Source organism: Amphiura filiformis, chromosome 1 (genome assembly GCF_039555335.1).
Source record: "Amphiura filiformis chromosome 1, Afil_fr2py, whole genome shotgun sequence".
In the NCBI taxonomy this organism is placed as follows: Eukaryota; Metazoa; Echinodermata; class Ophiuroidea; order Amphilepidida; family Amphiuridae; genus Amphiura; species Amphiura filiformis.
The window spans coordinates 18,774,374-18,782,296 of NC_092628.1; the positions used below are offsets into that span (position 1 = coordinate 18,774,374).

Here is a 7,923-nt window from a genome sequence, read left to right on the forward strand (position 1 = left end):
GACTTGTGATGCCATAAGACCTAATACCAGATCCAGAAACACTAGGGAGTTTTTTTCCACAGAAATCCCATAAAATGTGATTTTATGCTTCCGTCAATTGCAAGCCCGGCTACCAGGGACCCGGGCACTGTAGACACAATACCCGGGACTGTCACCCTGAAATTACCAGAAAGTACATCCCCGGTACTGGAACTGTACCGGGATGTACAATCAATCGTCCCGATGGCGGGGCCATGAAAATACTTAAATTTTGGATTTGCTGATTAAAAACATTGAAAATTAATACAGCACTTTGAAACCCGGCTGGCATGGGCGGGGACAGTACCGGGGGTTTCACCCACAATTTGTGCCCCGGTACCCAAGACAATACCCGGGGCATAGCGGGGATTATTACAATTGCCTTTGGTAATCTCCCCCGCTACGTCCCCGGGTCCCTGGTAGCCGGGCTTGCAATTGACGGAAGCATTACAGTTTTTGTACAGTGAGATTACAGGCTCTACCTATGACAAAATCTGTAAAATGATGGTGAGGTAACTCCATTTGAAATTAACACTCCCTGTGTGGGAGATTACGGTCATATCTTCCAAAGGGGGTGTATGGATTTCAACTGGAATAGCTCAATAAAGGATCTGATCAAGGGTGAAAATAAGGAATGATGAACCAGGGGCTAATTTTTACATAAAATGGCCCTGGTTCACTTCATTCAACATGGAACAAGGGCCACTTCTAATCAACAAGGGGCCAATATTTGTTCTGAATAAGTTCATCATGCATTAATGGCTATGGAATTGAATTTTTGGGTATAGTGACCAGGGGCCAGTTCCTGAAGAAAAGTGTCCCCTGGTCACCTGAAATTTAGATGGGACCAGGGGCCATTTCAGGGTTTCTGGGGCTAACCGTCTCCCATCTCCCACTTCTTGGCTCCACATCTTAAAATCAACATTTGACCTTGTATCTCATGTGTGGAAATTCTCAAGCTTCTACTAAAAAGTGCACAATCCTTCAGGTTAGCAACTGTACAAGTACACAGAAAGTGCTATCTGATTTTTTATAACATGGTATCAGATTTGTATTTTTCTAGTACAGAATATTTATAGTCCCTTCACCAGCTACATTAACTGCAATATTTAGGTTTGTTTTTTCTTTGTACGTATTGAAATAAAAACTTTCTGTATGAATTCCCATGTGGTAAAACATGTGGCAACTTCTTGGTCTACCACGTGAAAAACCTGAAAACACACGTCCAATGCCCTCTGCAATCTCTCCTGGTTTAGGGCACAACCGGCCCCTCCACCCCCTTCAACAATGGCGACAGTAGATCCTGTGGGTCGAGTCTGAGAACAAATGGCAGTCGTCTCTTCCGCGAGAGAGCATCCAAGTATTGTGGTAGGTTTGCCTGTAAAAATGATAAATATACCCCAGTAAATAAAATGATGCAGTATTTGAGACCCGAAAAGGGTAGGGGTAGTATAATTACTGGGACTAATCACTAACACTGAGTGGGAGGGAGTAGGCAGGGAGCACAACAAGCACTGTACACAACACAAATAGTTTGCACAGCAAGCCAATTGTTTTTCACTTTATCACTCTTAATCGTGGGCTTAAGTTACCATCACTCCCTTGCCCCTCCCCTCTTTTCCATGCTAGTTTTAAAATTATTATTTTTGCTGCATTTATATCCATGACAATATGGAAAAATTAATATCCATGCTTTGTGAACAGGCCTCAAAAGTGTGTGTCTGTCAAGGATTTAACAATCAACAAGTATGCGGTAATGCCTAGATCGATTCTACAAATGGTCCATTCTGGGTCACAGCCTTTTTTGTGTCGCAGACCATTTGAAAATGGGTCGCGAACAAAAACCTTATAGAAAAAACATTCAGGTAAGATTATAAACATAAAACATCAAAAATAAAACAAAAGTGACTGGAAATTCTTGTTTATCAAACTGTCATTTTGCAGGGCAACTGCACCTTCATAGTGTGTAATTCACTGATTTCTCACACTTGTACCAGTAAATAGTCAATGGAACAACTCACACTTGTACCTCTACCCAAACCTGAATATTTATTCCACAGTATGTTTTGGGTTGCACCACACTGATGTAGAAATAAGGGCCCCTTGTCAAAAAGTTAGGGAAAATCTGCCTGTTATTTTTCAATTAAATTTCATTTCAGTTATAGTAAATCAGGGTTAATAATTTCAGAGAGAATCCTAGAAACCATGAAATTCTTTGCAGGGATTTTCTTGAATAGATGTACTGAGAATTCAAAGAGATTCTTGTCAACATTACAGATTCTGGTAAAATTTCAGAATCCAATGGATTCTCACAAGATTAAAATAAATTCTACCTGTGGTAATTTCTGACATTAAAGTACAGAGGAAGTCAATGTGTTATTTTACGTACTGCTCCTTTTAATACACATACCATACTGACGCTTGAGTATAGTCCCACCCCGCTTTTTGGGTGAACATTTTTCAAAATTGGGGGGGTGGGACTATACTCAATTTCAAAAAAATAAAAAATTTGTATTCACGCTAAGTATCAATTTTCATATTAAAAATACAACATCTTGAATTTTTTATTTTATTTTTTTTTTTTTTAGGTCAACCGTGAATGATCCTAGCATTTAGGTCAAGGTCCTGGGACACTCCAAAGCTGAAAAAATTTTTTTTTTTTTTAATTTCTGAAATTTTTCGAAAATTTGGGGGTGGGACTTTACTCGAAGGTGGGACTATACTCGCGTCAGTACGGTAATTGAATAAAACTTACTGGCTGAAAATCAATGAAAGATGCCATTCCTTTCTTCACTGTAGCAATATGAAAGGCAGTGCTATCAGAACCACATTTTTACACTTTGTTCATCCACATCTGAAAAAAGAGATGACAAAAAAAATTTAATAAGTAACCTTGTTTTTAATAAACTGGTTTGGACAAAAGAAATTTGGGTATAAAAGATTTGCAAACCTGGGAGTGGGAGAAAGAAATTAATTCTCTTTTGGCTGGCAGACAGGAAAAACAGCATGGAGCATGTAGGTAATGATGGTCAGGTCAACCACCTAGTTAACCAGCATCTAGCATTCTGACCAGGCTTAATCATACAATTACTTAAGAAATAAAATTCCATACATATACATGTCTCAAAGCTTATGAAGATTTTAAATCCAATGTGGAAACAAACAAAAAAGTGAATGTGCACCGCAAAATGAACGAACGTGACAGCTTTGAGACATATTGAAATATCTGGAAACACCTTACTTAGTTTGGTGTTACTTTTTTTTGCATATTATTTTCTTACCTGTATCCATATTTCTTGATTAGAATGTGCTGTAGTGAGCTGCATGCAATGATCCTCCTTCTTTAAGTTCATCCACAATAGCCAGAATGCCAGATATGTCCTAAGTTTAATTTGAAAAAAAAGTAGACTGTAAGGTGAAGCGGAGGAATGGTACGGAAAATAATTGTGCATTGAAGTTTTGTTTTTTCAATGACAACCAATTGTATCACAAAATGCTTATAAATTTCAAATATCCTGCACTTCGAAACCGGCACATGCAAAAACAATTCAATGGATCTACATGTAGCCTGCCTTTGATTGCAATTGTGGATAGGTATTGATTGATATGAATGAATTTCGATGCCTCATACTAGTTAGCAGTCATCTACATGACAGCATGTTATCCTCTTTACACAAGTTTACAGCAGCTCTTTACCACATGTGGTGTGCTCATAGCAACCAACTAGCTAGACTGCACAGTGCACATGTAGACATTGGAGTTCGGTAGTTGTTAAAAATTCTACAGCCCCGCACGCTGATTTATACTGGACGAGATTGGATGACTCACAAATATTCAAGGAAACAAAATGAAAAATGATAACAGACATGTATCTACCACCCCCCCCCCCCCACGGTGGGGGTGGGCTTTGGTCCAAAATTTGTTGTAAACTTCCACTTTTCACAAAATTGCCTCACCCTGGAAAATGTCCACTTTCCTGCAATTCAGCACCCTAAGATAATCCTACACCTCTGTGGCTTATCATCATAGGGGCATACGGAAGGGGGAAATCTCACAGGAATATTGCTAAAAATGGCTTGTGTACCCCCAATCATGGTTGGTGCCCTCCATAGGATCACTACACCACTGCTGCATACTTACAAACTGTGTGTCAGGCATTTCCACATCTATTATCCTGTCCTTTGCTTCACTCACTGTTGTCTTCTTTGCTTGTGTATCATCAGGTTCCATGATCGAGCGACTCAAGTCAGTATATCAGACAATACCTTCTCCCTGAAATGTCAAGGCAATAATGTGTGTCAATGTCACTTACTTCTATTGTCTTCAGAAATTAGAGCCAATGTAGAGAAGGAACAAGGCCTACTGAATTTTAGCACAAGTTCAGGAGCACTATCTTTTTAGAGAACGCTGGGGATCAGGGAATAGGCTATGACGGTATCAACCCCCTCCCTCCCCTTTTTTTTTTGTTGCTCTTTTTAATTTTATGGTGAAATATCATCATCCAGTCCACTTCCAGAAATGTTATTTAAAAAAAAAAATTCCCCCTGCAAAAAACCGGATTAAGAAAAAAAAACCTGGAAATCTGGCAAAAACCGGAAAACTTGCAACACTGAAACAAGCTTTGGAGCTTGACAACAAAAAGCGTCTGATAAGGTGCCACACATGAGAATGCTTTTAAGGGGTACTACACCCTGGCCAATTTTGTGCTTATTTTGCATTTTCTCAAAAATTATAGCACATTGGTGACAAGTCAAGATATGCATATTATAGGGGCAAGGACTACAACTACTGTACTGAAAATTCAGCAACTCAAAGCAGGTAGTTAATGATTTATTGATCAAATATTGGTTTGCCCTCATTTTTGAGTGTAACTCCACAACGGTTGTCTATGCTGACATAAAATTTCCAGTGCAGTAGTTGCAGTCCTTGCCCCTATAATATACATATCTTACTTGTCCCCAATGCACTATAATTTTTGAGAAAAATGCAAAAATATTGAGTTGTTTCTCACGCAAAGAAAATGCATAGCGTGTTGTGATCGACGGAGAGTGCTCAAAATGGGTTGAAGGGGAATCTAGTGTGCCACAAGGCACGGTCACTGGACCATTAGATTTGATAATCAAATTCTAAAAGTATAATAAACCGGATAAAATAACTAATCATATATTTCATATGGTAAGCTTACGGTACATTTACTGCTGTGCATGTGCATGTGTGCGAATGCAATGTCAAATGAGAGCGAGAAATACATAAAAAATGTCTTGGCAAAGTAAATAATTCTTGATCATCATGAGAGAATGTGCAAACTTTCTTCTAAGTACCATTGCATCACCGTACTTTTCGTGGAACAACACGATCGCTCAACTAAGGACGGTGATTGGTCAAGATATTTTGCCTATATAGCATGCACGCTAGCATCTATTTCAATTCTTTTTGATTACATTTTGTAGGCCTGCAAATAAGGCCGAATTGGTCAAGCTGGAGATTCATTGCAGAGTGTCATTGCACACTCTGCGCTTGTTGATCGAAAGACAGCCTAGGCTAATAGAAATTGGCACCACTTTCGTGGCGGGTTGTTGTCTTTAATTCTGTGGTTGTGGACCAAATAATAATAAAGTATCCATAAAACATGTATATGTCCGGCACTTCGACAGGGTGATCCTTTGTTGGATTATTTGATCCTATGACATCTCATAATTTATTCAGTCTGAAAACATAGTCATAGAGCGCTGTATGGGCTGGCAAACTATGTAGGCCTAAGCTTAAGCTTATCGTATGTGTACACGTTGACGCAAAATTCAAGAAAGTAGAAAACTTGGAAGTATGACTATATATCTGCTTAAATTACCTCTGTATTTTGCAAACTAAAACAAGAATACTTTAATAAATACGAATATGAGAGTAGGCCTATGACTGTGAATTAATTGGATGCCAAGTGACAAACCATATTGTAGTCATCGGTGCTTGCAAAATGTATGAATGAATGCTGTACAATCAATGATTTATACTCGTCACATGTGTATCGCCATGGTCGGATCACGTAGGCCTAATTGCATTCTTGTCGTGGGTCGACCTGGCTAAAAATCCTGTGCGTTTGTTGGCCGAATGTTGCATTGCCATTGTGGCAACCAAAATTTTACGGTCTACCTGGGAGAAACCGATTTATTTATAACTTAGATGGTCTATCGTGTGGTGATACGATATTTTGGGTCCACCTTGACCCAAAACGTGCAAATAAGCAACATTCAATTCCATCCAGGGCTGTCAACTTTTTGGAATTGCTTGGCGTGAGACAGAGACGTACCAGGATTTGCCGACGCCGATGTTCATTTTGTACCATGATTATTTGAGCCACGGCGCTCGAGAATGTGAAAAAGGGGGGGGGTAGGAGTAACAAATTATTCATGACGATGCGTGAGAGTTTACTAATTTTATGCGTGAGATTTACTACCTAGGCGTGAGATTAATACATGAATACCTTGGCGTGAGACCGTGAGAAAGTGACCCAATCGTGAGACTCACGGCCAATGCGTGAGAGTTGACAGCCCTGATTCCATCCATTATTCATATTTATGCTTGCATGACAAGTCATGCACATTGTGCAACTTGCAAGTCACTGAAAACGAATAATTCATCGACGTTCATCGCAAATTTATATTCACGATCGAGGATAATTTATAAAAGCACAAGCTGAATTCGTATTCCATACAAACTGGATGCATTTCATGTTTTTATAGTAATTATACGCACATTAAAATTTGTTTGTGCGCGCAGTGGTGCAAAATTCGTCACCCCTAGTCATGCTAGTCATTTCACGGTAGCCACAGACAAGCCTCAGTAACAGCCAATTATTTCATTTTTCGCGAGGCGTCCGGCGAAATTTTTTTAAGAATTCGTAAATTAAGACATGTTTCAATCAAAATTTCTATAAATCATAGTACTGACACACGCTAAACGACCTGTGGCAGATTAGGAAAAAGTTTCATCATGTTCATGTTTTTATACGCAAAGTATAATTTGCGTGTGCGCAGTGGTGCAAAATTCGTCACCCTAGTCATTTCATAGATAAGCCTCAGTAACAGCCAATTATTTCATTTTTCGCGAGGCGTCCGGCGAAATTTTTTTAAGAATTCGTAAATTAAGACATGTTTCAATCAAAATTTCAATAAATCATAGTACTGACACACGCTATACGACCTGTGGCAGATTAGAAAAAAGGTAAATAACAGAGACAAATCAAAAACTCACCTGCGATGCGGGCCACTAATCAGTGCTCGAGGGATGCGGTTACTGCCTTAGAAATGAACTATAATTATTCATAAGCTGTATCCTTATATGGCGATCCGATTCTGAAAGTTCCGCGTCGATTGGTTATTTTTGACCTGAACTATAGTAGTAAAACTACCGCCCTCTATTTAAGGCGCCAAAACAGCCTCGACTCTGAACAAAGGGGCGAAGTTCGGCAAGGGGCTACGTCCATGTTTAAGATTTGCTCGAAATCGTGAACTGGCTTCCCGACTGAATTGATCGCCACCTTGTGCAATAATTTGTCGCTCGGATGACATAGTGGCGTATCACAAAAATGGCCATTTTGAGATAATCACGTTTAAAGTTTTTGCAACTTTTACCCATTTGTCATACCTGAATCAAAATGTCCCCATTTGTTGAATGGATACGAAAAAATAAATATTTAAGTAATACATTTTATGTATCAAATACATTGATGTCATTCACCAATTAATTGTAATTAGGCCTAGTCATTAAACCTATGCCTATACGTCATTATAGTGGCGATCCTGACTTTTAGACCACCCGAGCTATATAAGGAACAAATTGCAAATTTATCATATTAAACTTTCACAACAAGGTTAAACATGTTTTCTACTGTACAAACATACCTTTTAT

The 7,923-nt window shown here is 38.9% G+C and overlaps 1 long non-coding RNA gene across 1 annotated transcript; it reads right to left on the bottom strand.

Moving 5' to 3' along the window:
- Positions 1–231: 231 nt before the first annotated feature.
- LOC140164149 (uncharacterized) lies at positions 232–7,538 on the bottom strand. The gene is made up of 5 exons (XR_011860499.1): positions 7,267–7,538; positions 4,159–4,290; positions 3,300–3,399; positions 2,774–2,872; positions 232–1,396 (listed from the first exon to the last, which is right to left on the bottom strand). It is a non-coding gene; the product is annotated as an uncharacterized lncRNA (long non-coding RNA).
- Between the last annotated feature and the right edge of the window lie 385 nt (positions 7,539–7,923).